The sequence below is a fragment of the Plecotus auritus genome (genome assembly GCF_963455305.1).
Source record: "Plecotus auritus genome assembly, chromosome: 11".
In the NCBI taxonomy this organism is placed as follows: domain Eukaryota; kingdom Metazoa; phylum Chordata; class Mammalia; order Chiroptera; family Vespertilionidae; genus Plecotus; species Plecotus auritus.
Window position 1 is genome coordinate 8,756,530 of NC_137777.1, and position 26,034 is coordinate 8,782,563.

Consider the following 26,034-nt stretch of genomic DNA (forward strand, 5'->3'; position numbering starts at 1 on the left):
AATTCTCACTCCCAGAAAATGATGGTATATATATATATATATATATATATATATATATATATATATATAATCTCCCTTTCTCAGGTCCTCTATCTAAATTCCTTTTAGGCAGTTCAGGAGGAGGTCCAAGGTGTTTCCTGAGTCTATTGTTTCTCCAAAATTATCAGCTTAAAATAATTAATATCCCAAAAAGGCATCATTTGGGATGGGAGACTTTGCTTTCCTCCCATTGGTAATTAATTCTTTCATTCTGTTTCTCTCTTACCGCTGTTGTAATTTCCAAAATGCCCCCATATATTCTGTATCCAACGCCACAAAAGGAAGAAGCTGATTGTGTTCAATGTAGAAGTTCATATGGGATGTTCCGTGGGGCAGAGTTCATGCCAGGCCCCCTGCTGACCTCCCGTGGATGTCTCGTGTTAGCCTGCAGCTGGCTCAGGTAGAGGTTTTGGCCCGATCAGTTGTAGACCAGGATAGTCAGATCCCATGGCATTAAAAAGTGATAAATTGTAGAAAAAAAAATTACTTTTGAGCAATTTTTCTAGAAAAGCACTTTTGGCACAACAAACATGTTGACTCTCTGGGAATTTCCACTATCATTTAGTATTTAATTAATTGATGCTTTTTAATGACTTGGTGTGCATTTTTCTTATCTCACTAAGCAAGGTTATATTGGGAATCATCTCCTATCAACACTACTGTTCATATTCAATAAGTAAATTTTGATGGGCTGATCAAACAGTTAGGAGGAAGATCAGGGAGTGTAATGAGTTCAAAACAAGTTAAAATAGTTTAGATAGTGTATAAAGACAATAGAGCACAGAAAAATTGGGGCTGCATCACTTAGGTAAAAGGCTACAGAATTATAAAAAGATGAAAGGAGGAAAAAGAAAGAAAACACTCATTGTAAAGGAAGAATAAGGTCTTATGTTAAAAAATTTATGCTAAGAAGAAAATCCCAGTTAATTACCTGAAGGGGGTTACAGGAAATAATCATATAAAAATATACTGCAGAAAAAAGAGAGAAGAAAACTTGCTAGAAGAAGGAGGAGGAGCACGTGTGATTTACAACTCTAAAACTGTAGCAAGTCTAAATGCAAAATATATTAAAGTGAAAAAATAATCGGATATAAAATAATTTTCACAAATGTTTTCCCTAGAAGAAAATAAATATCTTTGATAAATGAAGTAGAGGACCCCTCGACTTCAATTTTCTATACAACAGAAAAAAATGCGTAAAACCATCCTGAATAAATTGTCTGATTGTGGGTTGGAAAATATTGATGATAGTTTGTGATTGACTTTTAATCATAAAGTTTAAAATATCCCCCATTTGAGCAAGAAAAACACTTAAGTTTTCAAATCTGAGAGCACAAGCTCATCAATTTTAGTAACATCAATAACAACGTTTAGTTTAGTTACACTTTTTAATTATGCATTTGTTTTCCCAGATGGTTGTAGAATATTTATATCACAAAAGTTCTCTTCTTAATAATAATATGGACTTATTATTTTGTTATAATTTTCTCTGAAAAAGTGAGAACTTTAACTGAAAGGAATTTTAAAAATCTATGTAGAATTTAACCAGTTTGGGGAAATAAATGTTTTCTTGCAATGAGTTTCTTGAGAAGAACGTTGTCCGTGAACCTCCAAGTATAATTTAATGTCACCTACATTGTAAGATCCGGTTTGCTTCTGGGCTTTATTATAGCACTGCAGGATTGGAAACTTTCCCAGACTCACTAGGCTGGAGAGAATTCTCACCTCCCTCCGACTACTGTGGTTAGTGAGTCCCTTCCCCAACTACAGCAGAATTCTGACAATAACTCGCCATTGTCTTGAGTGATGAACAAAGAACATCAAGAGCTTCGGGCTAGAAGAGCTAAGTGCGTGTAATCTCCAGTTACACAGGCAGACAAGGAGGGTCCCTCCTAGGTTCATTCTAAAATTTTCTGTATCAGGGGCCAATCGATGCGTGTAATTTCACAGATGCATTGTTGGGACACTGTGAATATATTATAGGGATATAGTAACTATGAGGAGATGGCAAATTTAGTCACCCCATTTATTTTGCTGTTATATCAAAATAGCAACAAATAATCTTACAGTAAAAATAACCTATTTTATTCATCGAGTGGCAAATTACTCCGTAATAAAAGCAAGTTAGTGATTATAAAGAAAAGTTTTGCTGACAATTTTTTTTAATAAGGGTATTTCTAGGCTATTAATCTTTGTAAACATGTTTCTTCTTGAAAAAGCTGAGAGCTTTTGAGTGAAGTGTTAGCTTTTGCACTTCAGAAAATGTTGTTATTTACAAGCGAGAAATTGGAAAAAGCCAAATTATTGTACATATTCAAACTGAAAAATACAAAAAATGTTACAACAAAATATACACTCAACTCTACTTGATCCTAAGTCATTTAAAAATTAAAAAGCTGTGACTTTTCCATCACACACAATACACACACAGGCATAGCACACACCCAGAGATTATCATGAATGAACAACAGTCTAATGATCTGATCTATGAACTCAATGAACCATTAATAGATTTTCAAATATAATTGCATTTGTTTGTTATCTAATGTGTAAATCTGACCTTCATAATCATTTCTATATCAAATTCTTTAGGGTTAGTTATCAGTTTTTTAAATTACTCAAATATTTAAAGAAACCACAGGAAATCAATCTAAATACTTTTTATTTTTAATAAATTTATTGTTGACAGTATTACAGATATCTCCAATGTTCCCCCCTTGCCACCCTCCACCCAGTCTCCACCCTTCCCCACATTATTGTCTGTGTCCACGGGTTATACATATATTCATATATACTCTTTGGCTAATCTCTTACCCACCACACTCCCCTCTGAGATATGTTATTCTGTTCCATGCATTTATGCCTCTGGACCTATTTTGCTCATCAGTTTATTTTGTTTATTAGATTCAACATATAAGTGAGATCATGTGATATTTATCCTTCTCTAACTGGCTTATTTCACTTAGCATCATAATCTCCAGGTCCATCCATGCTGTGGCAAAGCGTAAGAGTTCCTTCTTTTTTATGACTGCATAGTATTCCATTGTGTAAATCAGGCATCCTCAAACTACGGCCCGCGGGCCACATGCGGCCCGCCAAGGACATTTATCCAGCCCGCCGGGTGCCGCTGCCTGTCCTGCTTAGCAGGCAGCTCGTCCCGGGCCCACAGTGCGCATAGGAATTTGTTCATAGGTTTTTTTTTAAACTTTAGTCCGGCCCTCCAATGGCCTGAGGGACAGTGAACTAGCCCCCTGTTTAAAAAGTTTGAGGACCCCTGGTAAATGTACCACGGCTTTTAAATCCACTCATCTACTGGTGGGCACTCGAGCTGTGTCCTGATCTTAGTTATTGTAAATAATGCTATGAACATAGGGGTGCATATATTCTTTATGACTGGTGTTTCAGGATTCTTAGGCTATATTCACAGAAGTGGAATTCCTAGATCAAATGACAGTTCCATGTTTAATTTTATAAGGAAACTGCATACTGTTTTCCACAGAGGCTGCAGCAGTCTGCATTCTCCCCAGCAGTGCACTAGGGTTCCCCTTTGTCTGCATCCTTGCCAGTCACAGTAAAAGAAGTGCGCTCACTGGGAAGTCAGACAACAGGGGGGCCTTGGAGACAGCGTCAGGAGGTTAGCCTGGGAAGAGCAGCCGCTGCCCACTGCTCCCCTAGTTGCAAGTCTTGTGGGATCCCGGAGAGCAGTGGTCAGCAAACCACGGCTCACGAGCCACATGCGGCTCTTTGGCCCCTTGAGTGTGGCTCTTCCACAAAATACCACGGCCTGGGCGAGTCTATTTTGAAGAAGTGGCGTTAGAAGAAGTTTAAGTTTAAAAAATGTGGCTCTCCAAAGGAATGTCAATCGTTGTACTGGTGATATTTGGCTCTGTGGACTAATGAGTTTGCCGACCACTGCCTTAGAGGTTAGAGAAAAACAGAAGAGATTCAAGGTGTGGGTGTGCTCCAGCAAGAACACATCATGGCTCCTTGTCTCCAGGCTTTTTATCTTTCTCGGGGCAGCCGGAACCCTAGGAGAGGTCTCAGGTGTGGTCTTAACAGAATATCCATTAACTTTTCAGGTGTGTCCTTCAGTACGTTGATTCATCAAAATGTGCATATAGAGGGGTCAGGGGTTATTTTCTGGTTATTTTCATTGTTAAAGAATATCATCAAAAATATTATTGAAGCCGAAACCGGTTTGGCTCAGTGGATAGAGCGTCGGCCTGCGGACTAAAGGGTCCCAGGTTCGATTCCGGTCAAGGGCATGTACCTTGGTTGTGGGCACATCCCCAGTGGGAGGTGTGCAGGAGGCAGCTGATCGATGTTTCTCTCTCATCGATGTTTCTGGCTCTCTATCCCTCTCCCTTCCTCTCTGTAAAAAATCAATAAAACATATTTTAAAAAAAATATTATTGAAGAGGGACCCAGATTGAGACTGTTCCATCCCAGAATTGTCTGGAATGTGTAAACCATTTGCTCTTAAGTGTCCTTGTTAGAGAAGATAAAACCTTGTGGCTCATCAGCTGACTATAGATGCTCAGACCGTTTGGCCTTGATTAATTATTATGTCTCAGTTTCCCTTATTCCACTTGTCAAGGGATTTGCCTAGCTTCCCACTACCCTGCCTCCTGGGGAGAGGGATGACTGCTTAGGTGGTAACATCATCCAAAACAAGCAGAAAGTAGTTACCATGGCAGGCAGGTTTGTGGTCACCTGTGGTGGGGAGGAAGTTAGGAGATGGTGATGGGGAAGAGCCATTCAAGGGTGGGGAGAGGGTGTCTGAGGTATTGGCAACGTTCTGTTTCTTTTCCTGGGTTAGAGCTACTGGGTCACAGCTCTTTGAGAATCGAAGTCTCTCTAACCAGGACCGCGCTGTGGCCGCAGGGGATAATAAAGCACCATAGAAGTGGGTACACTCCATCACTCGCTTGTCTCTCTTTGTAACCATAGCTCTGTCACGGTATTTCTTTATTCTCCTGAATGTGATGCAGCGATGGAAGTAAGCTTTGGACCAGGAGCAAGTCTTTTAGATTGAATCTCATGTTAGAAACAACAATCCTCCTCGCTGATGCCAGTGACCGAAGTTACAATGCTTTCTGCGAGGCAACATTCAACGTCCCTCCTGACCGCAGCTGTTCGGGGGTTTACAGTTTCAATGCCATGTTTGCGTGGGCCAATACTTTGCAAGTTTAAGCTTGCATATGACCTGAATCTTAGCATGTTCATGTTTCTGGTCCCCCCAGGTCATTCTAACGCAAGTCATCTCAGGACCCCAGTTTGAGAAGAAGCCTAATGGGTTTGCTGCCCACAGTGCCAGCACTTCCAATGCTGTCTCAGCCTTCAGTAACCGTTTCAGGAAAGTTCAATGGTGAATGCTTGTTTTTGTATTCCTACCATCTTGTAACTTTTTCATATTTATAGCCTAAGTTAGATAAACCAATCTCCTGTAACACGGGGACATAAAAATAATAAACATCAGAGTAGAAATAAATGGAGTATGAAAAACAATATAAAAGATCAATGAAACCAAGAGCTGATTCTTTGAAGCGATAAAAAATACATACATAAACTATTAACCAGGCTCATCAAGAAATCTAGAGGACCCAAATAAATAAAATCAGTAATGAAAGATAAGAAGTGACAACGGGCACCACAGAAATATAAAGGGTTATAAGAAGATACTATGGAAAAAAAACCCCAACCCACTTCACAGCGTTCTAATAAAGGATCAGTAAAGTGCATAGCATTTTGAAGCACCCCAAAATTCAAAAATTAGCTTTTTTAAAAAATTAAAATAGATCATTATTAGCAGAAATAGCCCATCAGCAAAGGAACACCAAATTGTATGTGGGAAACTGATTGTCCCCATCCAGATTTCTTATTCCCTCTACCCTCAAGAACTTAAGGTTACTTGAGTTCAAATTAAAGGTCAGTAATCCTGGCCTCCACCCCATAAGCGACATCCCATTTGATTTCTGTGAAAATTACTCAGGGGCCTCTGATTTCTTGCATCTAAGATGGAGAGTAGATGTGACCTAAATATTTCAAAAAGGGTAAATTAAGAAATGTGACTGCAGTCACAGGAAAGTCTGGTGAGACTATAGGGTGGCCTTCTGCAGCAGAGAAAGATTGCTCTTAGCTATTGTTACATCAACAAATCTTCAAGTCTCATTCTAGTCTTGCCTTTTAATGTTTATTATTTTATTCACTTACTGATCATGCCTTTTATTCCCCTTCCTCTAATGTCTGATATTTTCTAGAGTAACCAAGGGCAAAGGCAGATGTCAACCTTCCAAGATTGAGATGACTTGATAACCTTCCGAGAGTGGCTGCTGTTATAAGGGGTCAGAAGATGTTAACGAGAGATGAACGTGAAACAGACATCGATCACATCCTATATAATAAAAGGCTAATATGCAAATCGACTGAACGGCCAGTCACTATGACGTGCACTGACCACCAGGGGGCAGACGCTCGACGCAGGAGATGCCCCTGGTGGTCAATGCGTGGCTGGCAAGCACAGCAGCGATGGTGGGAGCCTCTCCCGCCTCCGTGGCAGCGCTAAGAATGTCCAACTACCAGCTTAGGCCCGCTCCCCGTGGGCCTAAACTGTCAGACGGACATTCCCTGAGGGCTCTCGGACTGTGAGAGGGTGCAGGCCAGGCTGAGGAACCCCCCTCCCTCGAGTGCATGAATTTCATGCACCGGGCCTCTAGTAATGCATATTCTATTAAAGCACAAACAAAGGCACTGGAGATCACAGGCAGTTGGGGAAAGTCATGAGTGATCCCCATTTCATGGCATCAGAACCTATACCAGAAAGCGCATTTCGTATGAAAACATTCATGGCTTCAGTGAACCTAACCTTCGGCAGTTGTAGGTGCTACTCTAGTCACACAGGACTGATTTATTCAAACTCTGGGAAAATGTAAGCATGTCGCTCAGATTTGGTCATGAAATTCTAGTTCTACATATTCCAGTTAGCACAGCTACAGTTTTCTGGTTTCCATCCAAGGATTAAGCTAATCAGGACTTCTATATGCCCAGCCATTAACAGGACTAGCTCTGTGACCTTGGATGAGTCATTTCACTGTCCTGAGCTGTAAAAGAACGGTATTAGATGATGCAAAAACAATGTCTACTTCTGTTATGATTAAAAAATGGTTTTCTATGTGACCCAATACTTTAGATATGAGAACTTAGGAAAATGCTTGATAAAGCTAAATGTTTCTTTAAGAATAATAAAAAATAAAACCCCAGCAGTGCTGCATCTGGAAACCTGAGTGCCAAGGGATAAGTGGTATGTAATAATTAATAAAAAGTGGTTGTGAAGCATTTCACAAATACAAAATGTAAGATAATTTATAAATATTTAAATAGTTATTAAATGTAATATGAATATTGCATGGATACCATTTTTATTTCCTATGCCACTTTATTGCCTCAGACTGCTTCACTAATATTAATTACATTACTGTTGATAATATTACTGTTAATTGTATGCTTTCTGAAGGGGGACATACCCAGTAAAGAGGAGGAGAAATAGGGGCAAGTAATCAGCTGTATGACTTTACTACTAGAAGGCGCTATTTCTTTTCTGTTACAATGTATTGGAAGTTTAAGTCAATTACAAGCCTGTTTCATAATTGACCTTTTCTCTTAGATCTGGTTTTGACTTTGCTTCTTCTGATCTTAATTCATTCCATTAAGAAGTCCTCCAGCCCTAGCTGGTTTGTATCAGTGGGTGGAGCGTTGGCCTGTCGACGGAAGGGTCCCTGGTTTGATTCGGGTCAAGGGCACGTACCTCGGTTCGGTTGCAGGCTCCTCCCCAACCTGGGCCCCGGTCAGGGACTCATGCAGGAAGCAACCAATCGATGTGTTTCTCTCACATCGATATTTCTATCATTCCTTCTCTCTTCGTCTCTCTAAAAATCAATGGAAAAATATCCTCGGTGAGGATATATATATACTAGAGGCCTGATGCATGAAATTTGTGCAAGGGGCTCAGCCCTCACAACCCCGGCTTTGTCTGGAAGGTCATCCAGAAGGACATCTGGAAGGTCGTCCGGAAGGTTGTTCAGCTGTCTGGTCTAATTAGCATATTATGCTTTTATTACTATAGATAAACTCCTCAACTCACATATCATTTTATTCACTTTTCATCCCTCCAAACTTTCTTAGTCTATGGTCTACTTGACTGTTAAAACAAACAGCAAACAAAATCACTTGCTAAACCTTGAAGGGTTAGCCAACAGTAAACACAAGTCTCAGAGGCCTCACCTCAGAGCTCAGGTAACCCTCTTCCTCAAAAGCAGGCATGATCAGTTCACCTGGGAGATGAGGAAACTGAGACCAAGGCAGGCTCCCAGCAGCAGATTTATCCGCCTAGAAAACGACAGGACCAACTCTGTTCCATGCCAAAACCCCTGTCTTTTCTCATTACTCAATACCGTCTCCAGAGAAACATACCAATTAATAAAAAAGTGGGGTTCTTCGGGGCAGGTATTTGTAAGCAATTATTGTATGTTTTTTAATTATTATTAATTGAGGATTAGAAAAGGCTTTGCAAACTTGATTAAAGAGTAGGCGGGGGTGGGGAGTCAGAGGAGGCATCATGAAGAAGAGGTCAAACAAGAGAGAGACCCAGAAAAACAAGAAAACGTTGGAATAACGGTAATGCTGTGATCACTTTGTAGACAGGAAGACACAAGTACTCACTGATCCCTGCCAAGTAGCGACCGATGAAGGGAAGAGGGCGGCTCTGGAATAGAATTTACCTAAATACCCTGAGGGCTGAGTGGTGGGGTGTGAAGGCGCCCGTAAACAAAACGGGAAAGCAGGCAGCGGAGAGAGTACGGGGCTTTGCTGATAAGAGACAGGAGGAGAGCCGGCTGCAGGTGGGCCCCGTGATAAGCCGAATGTCTGATGCTGGGAAGGCTTGATTGGAAGAGTTTAATAAAAGCACGTGATGGTTGCCAATTAGAAACGAAAAGTAAAATATGATGCGGCTGCTAATTTTGCACCCAAGTGGGATTATGCTGTGATGGGGCTGATAGAACGCGATTGGAAATCTGGAGGCACTGCCTTGGAGACGCACCATCCAGCAAGCAGCTCCGGAGAAGCAGCAAAGCAGCACTATCACCGCCGGCCGGGCCCATGCGAGAGGCTCATGCAGACGCCAGCTCGTGTGGAGGCAGCTGGAGAGGGGAAGGAGGCTTCCCGAGGGACATGGGAAGACAGTGCTCCCTTGCAGACCGAGGCCGCAAAGGCTTCTTTGTCTGCGAGAAACGTGTACCTTTGAATGGGCCAGACTCAGAGACTTCTTATTTTTTAAAATATATTTTTATTAATGTCAGAGAGGAAGGGAGAGGGAGAGAGAATCATTGATCGGCTGCCTTCTGCACACCCCACCCTGGGGATCCAGCCTGCAACCCGGGCATGTGCCCCGACCGGGAATTGAACCGTGACCTCCTGGTTCATCCATGAACACGCAACCATTGAGCCATGCCGGCCAGGCTAGAGACTTTTCAGAAAGTCTACAAATAATCCTTCTACAACCCGCCAAGGGTCTTGCCCCACAGGAATCCTGCACTTAGTAGGCAGGCCTCCCCAGAGGAACAGCCTGGGAACCAGTGCCTCTGTGAGGTGAAGGCCCAGTGTTTTAAACCAAGAAGGCCCTGGCTAAGGTCAGCCTCCACTCCAACTTCAGTAAATGAGAAAGAAGGAGAGTGTTCAACACTGTAGAGGTAACCTGGTGTCTGGGAACCAATAAAAATGGTCCAACCTGACCCAGGAAACAGGATATTCTCGTCTAATCTTTGGCACCGTTGTAGTCTCTTAGCCCCCGAACTCCTGCCACCTCTCTCTTCTGCACTGTTCACACTGGGACTTGGATTAAAGGCTGCTTTACATCTGCTGTGTGTCCTAATTTCCCAAGAGTATATGAATTAATTTACAACAAAGGAACTCTCCTTTAATTTCCATCTAATGTGATGCGTGGTGTCACTCAGCAGCTAGTGACATGTGGGCTGGCAATAATAAGGTCTTGCCTTTTGAAATAATCTGTGAACAATCCATATTTAACTGTTCTTCCTATTCAAATTAATTCAGATATTGAAATTATATTGCAGAGCATCTGAATTCTTAAAGCACCAAGCAACTGAAGGGTAACCGGGTAGTAGAAACCACTATATATATATTTTTGAAACAAAAACTATTGAGCTAGTACTTAAGGTAAGATTAAAATATACAAACCACACCCAACCTGTATTAAGGACCTCAACCTCCTGAAGCTTGTGTAACCATAACTGGTTTCTCACCCTCATTCTTCCAATAAAGCACTCTAGCATTCAAATCCAAGCACACACACAAGTTAACCGGGGTGTGCTGTTCTTTCCCTGAGGTGATACTTGCTTGATTTGGAAATACCAAAGTGAAACCTATTAAACAGATAAGATGGAATGTCTTCCACTTTTAAGTCAGAGGGTCTGATGTTTGGTCCAGATTTCTTCAGTTCAAATTCATTTCCTAGCAACAGAGATGCACAACATAAAAGAACCATCCTCAAGCTCTTGAATTGTTTTGACAGGGAACTAAATCTTGAGTCATTATAATGGTCTGATGCTAATTTTTACTTTATTGATTCTGCAGTTTAATTGAGAAGGAAGCTGATTTGGTTAATTAAAGAAGTCAAGTTGCTAGGGCAAATCCTTGTTGAACAAATGAGTGAATGAACAAATGATAGTAATGTATGCATATAATAAATGCTAAAAAATACAGATTCAAATGAGTACTATTCTACCTAATTGTCTTCTTTCTATCCTAGAGAAGTAATAGTTGTAACAGTTACCATTTTTTTTTTTTTTTGGTGTATAGACATTCTTCCAGAGTTTCTCTCTCTATAAGCCTTCATGGGAGTATGTATAAATTCAATTTTCAGTCCCCAGAATCTAGTACAGCTCATTGAACTTAGTAGAATTTGATTGATTATATCATTCAGAAAAGAGAACTCATGAACATTGTTTAATTGTTCAGGAGCTTCTTTTGAAGGCTCTGGGATTTTTTTCCCTCCCTTAGTCTTAAAAAATATAGCTCTTAACTCTCTCAACTGAGACATTAAAGGTTGGTATGCTTATTTCTGTAATTTTCTTTCTTAGCAACAAGAGAACGTTGACATGCCTGCACAGCATAATGTTGTTTCATCAGAATCTTCAGGAGCATAGCAGATTGTTCCGTTTGCTTATCTATTCCATGGTGGATGTAGCCACTGTCCTAGGATGCAGAAAACCAAGGCAGCCCCAGTACACTGAATCAGAAATGACAAGAGCATTGGCCCTCCAAGCTCTTTCTTATGAACGTTTGTAAGTCAACACACATTACTTCCAGAAAACTGAGAGATCTCCAGCATAATACTTCTTTTAGTAAAATAGCTACAAAATTCAAACCCTCAACATGTATAAAAGTGTTAGAGAATGAGCAGGCAACCATATTAGGTCTGTGCTTCGTTGAATTTTATGTTAACTGCGGCAATGTTAACTGGGGCAATTGTGTGTGTGTGTGTGTGTGTGTGTGTGTGTGTGTGTGTGTGTGTGTTGTTGTTGTTGTTGGTTTGTTTTTTGTTTTTTTTTAAATAAATGTCTTAACTGTTCCTGATTTAAGATAACAATGTGACCCACTAAAATGGAAAAAGTTCCATAGGTAAAACACAGCGTTTAGGTCAAACTTCTGAAAAGTCTTCCTTCTGTCACACTTTGCTTGAAGGAGGGGCTGGATACAGGTTCTGACTGAGCAAGCCAGTCGGCAGGAGAGACTCAGAAGATGAAGAGTTTAATATCTCAAAGGGGGGCCATCAATCGCACAGATGATGGCAAATGGGATTCAGGAAATGGAGTTGCAGGGAGCAGGGGGCTGGTTGAGAAGGTGCACTGAATTCTTCCTGCCCCGTGAGAGGGTCCTCTTCCTCTTAGATTTATTTCTTCACAATTTGAGTCCCATTATCCTTCTTCTTTTGTTCCATTTGTCCATGCCACAACCCTTCTTTTCACTTTTCCCCTCTCTCTACTTCATTTCCATGTATAATTTTTTTTCCTATCGGCTTTTCTTTCTGCTTCACTGGTTATAACAAGGAGCTGAGGTCCATTTATATTACTGTATGGACATGGAATAGTTTTAAGTTTTTTGTTTTTCGTTTTATTAATGGGTAAGTTGGATATTTTAAGGATATTTTTTCTCTCTCAAGTTAGTTCAGTTCAAGTTCCTCAAAATTAATATTATTCTAGCCGAAACCGGTTTGGCTCAGTGGATAGAGCTGCAGACTGAAGGGTCCCAGGTTCGATTCCGGTCAAGGGCATGTACCTTGGTTGCAGGCACATCCCCAGTGGGAGGTGTGCAGGAGGCAGCTGATCGATGTTTCTAACTCTCTATCCCTCTCCCTTCCTCTCTGTAAAAAACCAATAAAATATATTTTAAAAAAAAAATTAATATTATTCTATAAGTTGTTCTTGAAAGACAGGGTTGCCATCTTTTAGTCAATAGACCCTACAATGTATCTGCTTTTTTTTCTGCTTCCTTCACCGACAGATGCCGTCCACGTGACCCGTGTTTCAGGGGGAGAAGTGAAAGGTGGCAGAGCGCTGCTTTGCACAAAGGAGCAGCCATTCTGCTAAAATGCACGGCGACAAATTGTGCTGTGAGGGCCTAGAATTAATGTTTTGCTGCTGCATCTATCGAGTATAAAAGCGAGAGGTATTTCACTCGTGTGTTTTTCCTTGTAAATCGCTTTCAGTGTCTAACGGCAATGTGGAAATATGTGACACATCTTCAACTCCATGTAGGTTTTTGTTACCGACAAAAAATAGAAACCTCGTGGAGGCCTCCAAATATATCCTTGTGATTCAGTTAATAACACTGAGGATAAAGCAGTATGAATTTCAAACTCTTGCCAGCATTAAAGACAGCGGCCCCTCAATTCTAATGGGAATGTAAAAAAATATGAGTACATTGAAATTTTCTTATGTTAAGGTATTACTAGAGGTCAAGTGGACTTGAAGCTCTGTGACAACTTCTTACCTAGGTATTTTAATAGAATGTCATTTCTCTTAAGAAGGATAAAATATTTTGCATCTTGTATTATTTTCAGATGAGGAATACTCCTCTGAATTAATATCAAGATGCATTCCACGCAGAATTTTAAAGCATCATCAATCTGCCATCCTAGCCACATGCTTTAGTACCTCCAGGCTCTTGCTGTAGTTTTTATGAACAGGATTCAAATAAATTGGTTCTTTTTCCTTGGTGGCTTCTTTAATTACTTTGTTATTATCGGAGGAACTGGCTTAATTTAAATGAACACTGTGTTCCTGCTACTACTATCCAGAGAAAACACAGACTCAGAACATGCTGTTTTGTAGTTAAAGTGTATTTCTCTGCATGGGGGTGCCAGAATCAGAAGGTTCAATGCCATCTTCCCATTAGACATAAAGGGCAAACCCAACCCATCTTGAGAAATCAGTGACTTTCCTAAACTCCTGTGCATTTCACTGGATACCAAGAATACATGGTACCTGTATAAAGTAATGATTTGCTTTAAGTAAATCTGATAAGCGTTTCTTTCAAGCCAAGCAACCCAGCAAGTCTGTATGGCTCTTTTTTTCCCTGTTATCTTTATCGGAGGTACATTTTAAAACCAATTACGGGCCAAAACCGGTTTGGCTCAGTAGATAGAGCGTCAGCCTGCGGACTGAAGGGTCCCGGGTTCGATTCCGGTCAAGGGCATGTACCTTGGTTGCGGGCACATCCCCAGTGGGAGGTGTGCAGGAGGCAGCTGATCGATGTTTCTCTCTCATCGATGTTTCTAACTCTCTATCCCTCTTCCTTCCTCTCTGTAAAAAATCAATAAAATATATTAAAAAAAATAATAAAAAATAAATAAATAAAACCAATTACGGGCTGAAGTTACCACGAGTAATTCAACTCCCCCCACAACCTCCCAGATACTGACATCACAGAAAGTCTTATTAAACACTTATTTGGAACTTAAGATGTTTGCAAAGGTGCAGGATTCCTTTCTCTTCTTTTTAGCTTCCACCCAATGAAAGTATAGAATACATTTTAAAGTATTTTATGAAATACTTTATGGCATATATATGTATACATATGCCATAAAGTATTTTATAAACATCATATAAATATAAAATTGTATTTTATTTCTTAAAATAGTTCCAGTTTTCACCCCCGGCTCCATCTCTTTAAAAGCCATGTGTGAGAAAAGCAAGCTTAATCTTTGGAAACACTGCAGTTTGGACTGTCTACTGAGCCCCTGCAGAAATCATGCCATCTCTCCTGTTGCAAGTAGAAGGGACAACAGACTGGCACATCTGCGGGGGCTGAGGCGGGAACAGAGCAGCTGGCGGAGGTTTCGGCCTGTGACCTCTCATTCATTTCACACCTTTCACCTGAGAATGTAGGTTCTTGTCAGATCCTGGAGTCTTCTTTTCCTAACGTGCAAGCAAGCAAACGAAAACATGATCCTTTGCCAGAGGAGACAGTAAAGCCTGTGACACCAAGAGCTTGTACGTGGCCATGGAAGAGGAGGAACATTGTCTCTGATTGGCTGCCTCGCTGGTGCAACGGGGATACAAACAGTGCCTGCCTCTTTGGGTACCACGGCGGGAATTCAGTGGGAAAGAGCACGTGGGCAGCTCAGCGTGGCTCCTGGCATATAAATGCTAAGATCATCCTCATCAGGCAATTCCTGTGTGCTCCTGAAGCAAACTACCTGCTCTTCCCCTGTACAGTCCTTCTCCTGGGTCGTATATCTCAAAACGTAGTTCTTGAACTACCTGCATCCAGGGTGCTTGTAAAAAGTGTAAATTCCCAGGCTTCCCCCAGACACTTTGCATCGATGCTTTGTTTACTTGCCTCTGCCAGAAAGAAAATCTCTTACTTTTCTCCTTTTAACCGGCTCGCTAAGTTTGAAAACCACTGTTCCCAATGAAGTCACCTCTCAGCCGTCCTATGCAGCCTGGGGCCCTGACACCAAGTGCATTTAACTACGACAGAGCCAGTCATTACGGATCCCCGCGGGGTTCCTTCACACACAGGTACCTCTCCAGGTTCAGAGTTAATGAGAAAATGGTATTAATGGGACAAACTGTCCCCAGAACCCGCTGTGCTTTGTCTCCCGCTTGTCTTCAGCGAGGTCATTTTAGGTACCCTGTCTCTTCTCTTCTCTCTGCGGGCAAGTCCTGCAAACCCTTTCCCTCTAGCTCAGAGGCACTTCTTCCGGGGAAATGGGAATACAAAAACGGGAGAAAGAACTGTGTGTGGCTATGAGAAAGGAGAAACATTGTCATCGTGTGTTCGAAGGTAAAACTAGAATTGCAGTTGAGAGACCACCTTCTGAAACTAAATACACCTAGATTTAAATTTTCATGTCCCCTGTTGCTCTGTGATTTCCCTCTCCCATTTTTGTATTCCGACACCATTTCTTTCTCTCATTTGTGTAATTCTACACCAGTGGTCGGCAAACTCATTAGTCAACAGAGCCAAATATCAACAGTACAATGATTGAAATTTCTTTTGAGAGCCACATTTTTTAAACTTAAACTTCTTCTAATGCCACTTTTTCAAAATAGACTCGCCCAGGCCGTGGTATTTTGTGGAAGAGCCACACTCAAGGGGCCAAAGAGCTGCATGTGGCTCGCGAGCCGCAGTTTGCCGACCACGGTTCTACACCAAACAGCATCTGTAAAGGTCTTCTATAAACGCCCAGCCGGTGATGCTCAGTGGCTGAGCATCGACCCATAAGGTCATGGGTTGCTGGCTCGATTCCCAGTAGCAGACATGCAGGAGGCATCTGGCCAATGATTCTCTCTCACCATTGATGTTTCTCTCTCTCTCTTTTTCCCTTCCTCTCTCTGAAATCAATAAATATATACACATATATGTATATATATGTATATATATGTTTTAATCTTCTATTGATCACATGGTGCCTTGCTTGTACTGGTTTCTAAGGCTTACAATGTTGCCTGCTCAGTCTCATGCATATCTTTGTCCCCTACCTCTCTTATAGGGGGTATAAATCTCTTAAAGGCAAATGCTCAGTGTTGGACTTCCTAGGTTTCTCAATTGTCCTTGAGTGCTGAGCACCGGGCTCTGAAGTTTGTGTTCTGGAAAGATCTGTTGAATCGGGAGGTACAGTTCATTATGTACACACTTAAAGCTTCCTTTGAAAAGTATGAGAAATGGAGGTCTTGACAATTCCTCTGATTCATTTTAGCAACACTGAGTGGAACAAATAGATCTTATATGCCTCCTACTATGAGGAAATAGCAAATCTATAGCATCACCCACAAAATATTTTCACCTAAAAAATTAAGTCATCAGTCAAATTCAGAGAGTGGGAAGAGCTGTTGGATAAATGATGAAACAATGGCAGAGGAAAGAGAGTGGTGGGACATTGCTAACAAGTAAAAGGGGCTTTAGAGACTTACTATTTGCAGTCTGTGGGGCTTTAAGATAATCTGGGAAATTTGAATTGTGAACTGGGCATTTCAACGAAATGAATAATTGCTATTAAACATTTAGGTGTGAAAATAACATAGTAGCTATATCTTTATATGCTGTGTTCCATTAGCTACATATACTAAAATATTTATAGGTTAAATGGATTATTGTGCTTTAGAATATTCCAAGAAAAACTATGGGGGATAGATGACGCAGGATTGGCGAAGTGTTGATAATTGTAGAAGCTAGATGATGGGTACATGGAAGTTTATTATACTAGTTTTTTTCTGCTAATGTATATGTTTGAATAATACAAACTTTAAATAAAAGCATTTAGGCAGATAATTTGTACTCATCTTTCAATATAATGAGAATAGAAATGCTTGTTTTCAATATGAAAGATCTTTCAAAGCGGTGAACAATTTTTTAAAACCACCATTTGGCATGTTTTAAATGTATCATTTATGTATATGTTTGGAAGCTGACTTGTTTCACAAAGGATTTGAGGAAGAAGTTATGAGAACAGATAGAACTGCTACAGAAAACATCGTTTATGAATGTGTCTATTGAGGTCGCTTGGAGGAGGAGGCAGCACTAGGGGTCTCCGGTTACACATACAAAGGGAAGATAATCTAAGGGGCCCCCTCACCTGAGCGATTCTCCATGTCCATCAGGCAAAAGCTTGGTGAACAGATGGGCCTGAAGCTGTGCCCTGAAGGCCAGCCGACTGCCAGAGCCGAGGGCAAAACAAACGGAGTCGCAGCCCCTCCCTATACGAGCTTTTCCTTCTGGCAGAAGTCAACAAAGTGCAGGTATCAAAGCTCTGACTGGCTGATTAAAAATGTATTCCACTGCTACTTGCAAAAAGTGTTTGAAGCAGTATCATGAAAATATAGTCTCAGGGCCTCCTGCCAGGAAACTGGGGGTACGGTTGTTGGGGGGTAGGTGGGATACAGGGCCACAGGAATGCCGGAACTATGTCGGCATGGCTGGAAAACCAAGATCTTTATATGCCCTTGGGAATACCAGAAAACGCTTCCAATACCGAGACTTAAGACAAGGTTGAGCAGTTTCGTAAAGGACTGGAATCCAAACTTTATTAATTCCCCATAAATCCAAGTAGACATCTCTGAGCAGCTACTGGGTTAGAATGAACCATTTGAAATTGCCATTCTCGATCATGTTGACCAAAAAAAAAAAGAAAGTGGCAGCTTCGTACGGTTCAATGTAAAAGTTCGGTTGTCAGATGAATTGTGGGGTGGCATTTAGAAAAGGGGAAGAAACAGAAGGAAAGACACAAAGGAGACGGAGGACGTATGACTGACAATAAGAGATAAAGAGGACTGAGTCAACACTTTTCTTCGTTTTGAGGCTGAGAACCTGGGAATATCGTGAGTTTATTAATAGAAGCCAGAGAAGAAACCAGGACTGGGATAAGGGGGAGGTGAGGATGATAAATTAATCATAAACTTGTTGGTTTTAAGATAATAGCAAAATACTTAGAAATGTCCATTAGGCAGTAGGAGAGATAAAAGGTAATAATTGAAAAACAAGATCAGAGCCAGAAATAAAGCTAGCTACCAAAGCTAAAGCTGGTTTCAAAGCTAGATATGTTCAACAAAGGAAAGATCTGGAAAAGAACAGAAGCCACGTACTAAAACATGAGAGGCTAGGAGAGGAATTCAGAGCATGAGAACAGGAAAGATGATTCAAGAAGCAAGAGAAGGCGATGTGTCATGATGGCCATTAAAACGATAGTTAGCCCTGGCCACTGTTGCTCAGTGGTTACAGTGTCACCCCAGGCACCTAAGGGTCACAGGTTCAATTCCTAGTCAAGGGCACAGACCTGGGTTGCATGTTTGTGCTTTAGAATATTCCAAGAAAAACTATGGGGGATAGATGACGCATGATTGGCGAAGTGTTGATAATTATAGAAGCTAGATGATGGGTACATGGAAGTTTATTATACTAGTTTTTTTCTGCTAATGTATATGTTTGAATAATACAAACTTTAAATAAAAGCATTTAGGCAGATAATTTGTACTCATCTTTCAATATAATGAGAATAGAAATGTTTGTTTTCAATATGAAAGATCTTTCAAAGCGGTGAACAATTTTTTAAAACTACCATTTGGAATGTTTTAAATGTATCATTTATGTATATGTTTATAAGCTGACTTATACAACTGTTGGGGCATGTGCAGGAGGCAACCAATCAGTGTGTCTCTCTCACATCCATGTTTCTCTCTCTCTCTACCTCTCCCTCCCGCCTTTCCACACTCTCTAAAGAAATCATTTGTTCATGTGAGAAAAATAATATATTCAAAATATTTCACCCATGCCATTGGGGTTTTCTGGAATCATTCTTAAAGTAAAAAGCATTCTCTCTCTCTCTCTCTCTCTCTCTCTCTCTCTCTCTCTCTCTCTCTCTAATTTTTGCATTCTGTCTGGATGTTCAATGTTATCCTTTCTTTTTTTCTTCTTATGCGTGTTATAAACTCTACAGCAATTAGCATGGTGGAAAGCCGAGGAGCCAAAACCAGGTAATTACAGCCCCTGCCTGCCTGGTACTATTTACATTACACGGTTGGCGTGGAGCCTATCTCAGCTGTACGCTGAGCACAGCCAATTAAGCCTCCACAATATCCTGAGAAGACCTCATGCTTCTCTTTTAAAAAAATATTTTTAAATGTATGTTGTAATTACAGTGACATACTATGTTCTGTTAGTTTCAGGTGTACAACCTAGAGATTAGACACATACATACCTTATGAAGTGATCACCCCAATAAGTCTAATGCCGATCTGATCATTATTACATGTAATAGTTGTTACAGTATTCCACACTCTATTCCCTACGCTGTACATCACGTTGACTTTTTTTATTATTACTTAATCCCTTTCACCTTTTTCACCCATACCTCACCCCCCTCCTCTTCTGGCAAACATTAGTTTCTTCTGTTTGCTTATTTATTGGGTGTTTTTAAGTCCCACCTGTAAGTGAAATAGTTCCAAGACGTTGCCCTCCTGACAGGGAAGGGAGCCATCTGTCCTGGACCCTCAGCAGCTAAGACCCTTCCCGATGAGTGGACTTCGCAGTCCGTGGCTTTTTGTGGTATCTCGGGCAATTCAGAATAGCATCTTGCCCTCAACCACCCATCCTCCTCCTAGGAGCTAAGCCATCTGAGAAGTGCTGAGTCTACTACTCTCTCAAAATTCTGGTAGATGGAGAACTTTTTTAAGCCACAAATGCTACACATCCTAAGGACTTGAATGCAAATGAACCTGTTCCATGAATCTTGGGTATTCCATACCCAAGGCATAACTTTAAGCTAAATTAAAAATGAGCAAGTTTGGGTTACATTAGGGTTATATAATGTTATAAAGTCATTCAGGAAATATAGACTCAATAAAGAAAAAATTACAAAATTAGTGATAATATAATTTTCACAGGATTTTTCTTTCTCGACCTATTTTTCAATTCCCCCTACACACACACACACACACACACACACACACACACACACACACAGTTTCCTCACTTTCATCAAAACAACCTCTGCCCTACAAGACACAAGGGAGCAGGACCCCAACTTCCACTGCCCCTGTGACTGTCATTTCTTGGACACAGCCTCTGAAGAGAGACACCACCCACTCAGCCCAGAAACAGTATTCTCATCTCCAACCTCATAGACATAGAGAGCTGGTAGCAAACTCCAACCTGCTCAAGCAGATCAGATACCGAGTTCTTCCTGCAACTAGTTTCTGAAACTTGGACAAGGCCTTCTGTCCACATTTCTCTTGAGGTTTTATTGCCATAAATCACCTTAAAGAACTGATCCTCCCCCTACCCCCATATACCATCTAAAATTAAAAAATGAAGTACTTTTTAGACTTATATGCCTATACAAACTTTTTTTTTTTCATTTGTAATTCAGGGGAAAGTATTTTCTGAAGTTAGTTTGAGGGATACTTTTGGTCGTAAGTCACCCGTGTCACTCTTTCCAGCAGCTAGTTCCTTCCTAATTTGTGTGGTCCCTGAGGAAGAGCGAAGGTGAGGGCTCACAGCAGCAATAGGACTGACGCCACTTGAAGGGTTAGTCAGGCATCCTCAAACTACGGCCCGCAGGCCACATGCGGCCCGCCGAGGACATTTATCCGGCCCGCCGGGTGCCGCTGCCTGTCCTGCTTAGCAGCCGACTCGACCCAGGCCCACAATGCGCATAGGAATTTGTTCATAGTTTTTTTTTTAAACTATAGTCCGGCCCTCCAACGGTCTGAGGGACAGTGAACTGGCCCCCTGTTTAAAAAGTTTGAGGACCCCTGGTTCAACTTGGGAAATAGTCAACTATGTTTGCAGAGTTGCAAACATTTTTAAACAAATCAATTGGTTCAGTCTGGCTGGCTTAGCTCAGTGGTTGAGCGTTGACCTATGAACCAGGAGGTCACGGTTCGATTCCTGATCAGGACACATGCCTGGGCTGGATCCCAGTGGGGAGCGTGCAGGAGACAGCCGATCAATGATTCTCTCCCATCATTGATGTTTCTCTCTCTCTCTCTTCCTTCCTCTCTGAAATCAATAAGAATGTATATATTTTTTTTAAATCAATTGGTTCCACAGCTTCTGGGCAATGAAAATGTAAATACAGCTAAAAGGATCACCAATATAACAGGATAAATGCCAGAGCCATTATGTCATCCTTCAAATGAGAAGATCACACCTTTCTTTTTTCTCCTTTACAAAGAAGTTTTACAATTAATATTCTCTAAAACACTTTCTTTTTCTCACTTTTGATTGGAAAAAAATGAGAGTATTATTTTGGCCACAGTGAAACTAAGGCATCATGTTGCCTGCAATGGTTTGGTAGATGAGACTTGGCAAGTCTAAGAATGGACAGGCAACTTGTCATTGTAGCCTAATTATTCTGCCTATTTATGTACATAACTACCCTCTTATCCCCATACTTTAGTATTTGTGGACTGATAACTTAACCCCCCCCCCCCATTTTCATAAACAGTAGTCACTTCCAAAGTAAACAGGTAGGTTTCCAAAGTGTAACAAGGCACCCAGGTTAAGGCTGTGTCACAGTCACTGATTTTCTAATTTTAGCACAGTTTCTGACACAGCGTAAGTATTTGGCAAATATTTGTTGAGTAGCCACAATGAGCAGCAGCAGTCTGACTGTCTAGTGAAATGGGGAGGACCTACCTCCTCCTCAATGACACTGTCCAGCAGGTGTTTGATGAAACCTACTTGCAGAGAAAGCCTAGGAATCATTTGCGGGAAATAAGAGGCTCAAGGTCCCACACTGGCAGATGTCTGTTACTGTTAGAGTGGCTCTACGTTTACCCAGAACTGGTGTAACCTGAGAAATCGTGGGCTGCCAATGAAAGAAGATGGCATAGACTTTTCACCTTTCCTGACGGAGGGATTGTAAAAGGGACTTCCTACTGAATAAGAAAATAAAGGAGAGCTGTGCCCGCCTCTTCCTGTGAAACGCTGAAGCAGCAGTGCCCTCCCAGGGCCACCCAGGTCCTGCAGAGTGGTCCATCAGTCAGACATCCTTAGCGCTGCCGCAGAGGCGGCAGAGCCTCCTGTCACTGCCACTGTGCTTGCCAGCCGTGAGCCCGGCTCCTGGTGCACTGACCACCAGGGGGCAGCTCCTGCATTGAGCATCTGCCCCCTAGTGGTCAGTGCACGTCATGACAACTGGTCGTTCTGCCGTTAGGTCAATTTGCATATTAGCCTTTTATTATATAGGATACTCCGAGGCAGAAATGGTTTCCTATATAAACCTACATTTCTACCTTGTCAGGAGCCTCTGTTGGCATCCAGGGTTTGTCTGAGATCATGGCTGTCCATACCTCCCTCTAATCTTTGAATTGCTCTGTAACCTTACTGAAAACCCCTCGAGAAAAGACCCTTGTTATACTAGTATTTCCTGCTTTCAATCCCTGCCTCCTCTTTTCCTCTTGGTCAAGTAGAGACAGGAAAACAGTTTACTTATCAAATAATGTAATAGTGTATGAAAACATTTCCCAGAGCTTTTTCTAAATAGTAAGGGCTTTTTGTTTGTTGTTTGTTTTGAAAAGGACTCCGGTTGTGGTCACAGACATGTAGGTGGACAATCTAGGGTGCACTGCCTTTATTTCTGATTATTTGGTTCAGTAGCCTGCTTTTGGGTAGGCCTCGCCTAGCAGAAAAGGGGTTTTACATTTGCTCGCTTAAGCTGGTCCAGCACGAAAGAAATGGGAATAATAAAGGTTTTATTTCAGTTTAACTGAAAGCTGTTTAGTCTGCTTAGGGGCAAAGTTGTAGAGTGTGATGTGCGGGGCTGAGTGGGGCGGGGAAGGGAAGTAAGTCGTGCAAAATGAAACAGAAAAGATGGAAACCTCAGGAGATGGACATTTCAGAGCCAGGCTGTACCAGATTAGTGGTGTGCAGCCCCAGCGGAACTCAAGAGGGCCACGGTAACCTCAGGAAGCGTTGGACCACTCAGGAAGGAAAGGAAGACCACCCTGTAGTCACCACGGCTGCATACATGAAACCATGCAACCTTCTGCGATATTCCCATCCCCCCTCCCCCCCGCCCCGTAGTGTTATTTCCTGGCAGCAAAGGGCTGATAAAGGACATGCTTTGAAAAATCATACCATTGTTGTAGAGAGAAAACAGTGGACAAGAAATATGAGAGCTGTGGGGAGGTGGGGACAGAGGAAAGAGCATCTGGGGGCCATGCATGACGTCGTAGCAGATTTATTCCTCACTGAGCCTGCTGTTGTATCATTTTACCCTTCCAGAAAATGGAGATGAAGTGCTCACTTATTATGCTTTACCAAGGGAAGCTTCAGACGTGGATGTAAAATACTCGGGAAATGTCACATAAAATCTATTAAAGACACACAAGACGTTGCCAGGGATTTTTCTGTGGCAGGATGGATCAGAGGGGGATAACCTGATCCACCAGGAACGGGTCGCAGTTTCCAGCCACCCTCGCTGGACAGGCAATGGAAATCATCACGTCCTCAGCTCTCCAGCTGCGCGGCAGATGTTGGGGGGGAGACGTCGGGCAAGAGCAACTGGTCTGGCTCTGGGCTAGAATTCTCATACATGACCTCATTTCAAAATATTTCACTGGGACCCCCTTTCAGCTGGGAGTATTTACATAGAAAAACTGCCCTGCCTACCTCCCAAGCAGAGAAAAAAGGAAGAATTAAGCTCATTGAAAAAAACATTACGTTCTAATTTAAAAAAAAAAAAAAAAGATGTACCAAGATTTTGGGTTTTGCTTTATTTTTGCTTGTGGGTCTCTTTTTTTTTTTTTGCCATGACAGTTTTCCAACTTGGCTGTGAAGTTTTATAAGCACATCTAGAAACACAGGCTCTACTGGGGTGCTAGCTTTAACACAGCGGAGGGAAAAGCACGAAGACAATCTCATCTAACCAGAAGCAACAGGGAGCACTGCCGTCGGCGGGAGGTAATCTCTGGGATCAGAATGTGTGGCTGGGAAGCTGGGCTTTACTAGCCCACAGGACCTTAGGAGACGTACCATCCTATCTTTAATAACAACACAGACCACACTCAGACCGAGATGGGACGCTCTGAGCTCTGCTTCCTGCCACCTTCTTGCACGTCGAAAAGAGGTTAGTGCGCTGAACCTGCGAAGAAGGACCTTGGAAGACAGCAGACACAGCCTGAGTGTTGGGTTGTTGTTTTTTCATGGACTTGTCAGCAGCCATTCTCATTTGCAGTAGAATCCCTTTCCCCCGTACCCTTTCTCTGGTCTGTGCTGCTCCGGTGCTGAATAATTTACAAGGGCAGAGAGGAAAACTGTCACTATCCCAGTCCCAGGGCTCGCCGCTCACTCATCTGTCACATGGTCAAATGTCACCGGTGCCGTTACCTGTGAGGGCTGAGATTAACGCCACGGAGCTACTTGCCTCCTTCTTTATCTATTGTTAATGGCTCTGAACCCCAGTGTATGTTTTTTTAGAAGAGCTGGTAGCCATTTCTGCAACAAATGTCCCATCTAAGGAAATCCAAGTAACTGAACCCTTTCCTCATTCCACCGAACCCTTTCATCTGTCTTCATCTGCTGCTTCTTATCTGGCATTTCCACCCACAGGACAGAAATGCAAATCTAGCTAGAACTATATTCAGAAGAAATGCCCGTGTTCAAAGGGATCCTAGGCATGTTAGTTCTGTTCCTTATTATGAAAGAGAGAGAGAGAGAGAGAGAGAGAGAGAGAGAGAGAGAGAGAGGGAGGGAGAGAGAGAGAGAGAGAGAGAGAGAGGGAGAAGGCCATCACAGTTGCAGTGAGTCGCAGTGAATCTCAGGAGTCAACAAAAGATCCTCTGCACACAGATGGCACTTTGCAGAAGGGAAATCAGAGCCGTGGCTCTCTGAGGAATTACGCGAGTACAGAAAGGCAAGGATCACCATTTTAAAACACCACTATCAATCATATAACAGAGAGAGAGAAAGAAATATAAAACCATAACCAATATTTTAATGGAACAGAGAAACGCCTTCTAGTTAGATGTTGATGTTACTACCATGAGGAACTATTACTGTCTGCTAAGCATGGAGTTCAGTACCATGAACAATAGCTAAGCATGGACAGAACACCTATCCCTGATTGAAAACCAGGCACTGCAAAGAATGACGTAAGATTTTTAAAAGTTTCTATTTTTCAGGGTCTCAAATATGAATATACAGAAATAATAGTAATAGCTAATATCAACTTAGTATTTACTAATGCATTAAATGTATAATTATTTTTTCTCCTTCCTTCTTTCTTTCCTTCCTTCTTTCCTTCCTTCCTTCTTCCCTTCCTTCCTCTGTCTCTTTCTCTCTTTCTCTCTTTCTTTCTTGTTAATCCTCACCTGAGTATATTTCTTCCATTGATTTTTTTTTTTAAGAGAGAGTGGAAGGAATGGGGAGAGACAGAGAGAAAATCAATGTGAGAGAGACACATCGATTGGTTGCCTCCCGTACACACCCCTACCAGATCCCGGGATGAAGCGTGCAACTGAGGTACGCCCCCTTGACTGGAATCAAACCCATGAGCCTTCAGTCTGTGGCTGACGCTCTAATCACTGAGCCAAATCGTCTAGACCTGTGTAATTATTATTAATCCTTATAAATGCTGCTATTATTATCCCCATTTATAGATTAGAAAACCGAGTCACACCAAGTTTATGAAAACGGTCCTAGTAAGTGACGGTGAACTGAGACTAGGCCATGGAGTAGGACACTAACCTTCCATTTGGAAATGTGTGTTTATACGACACACATTGGGGAAAGACTGGACATTTTCATTTATTAGCTTAATTGATGTTAACAACCTTACAAAGACTTCACCATTTCTTTCTGCTTCTCCTTGTTTGTGTGCCAATTGACTCACAAAATGCTTAAGAATATGTGGAATCTAATGAACAAAACAAACTGATGAACAAAATACATCCAGAGACACAGAGGCATACA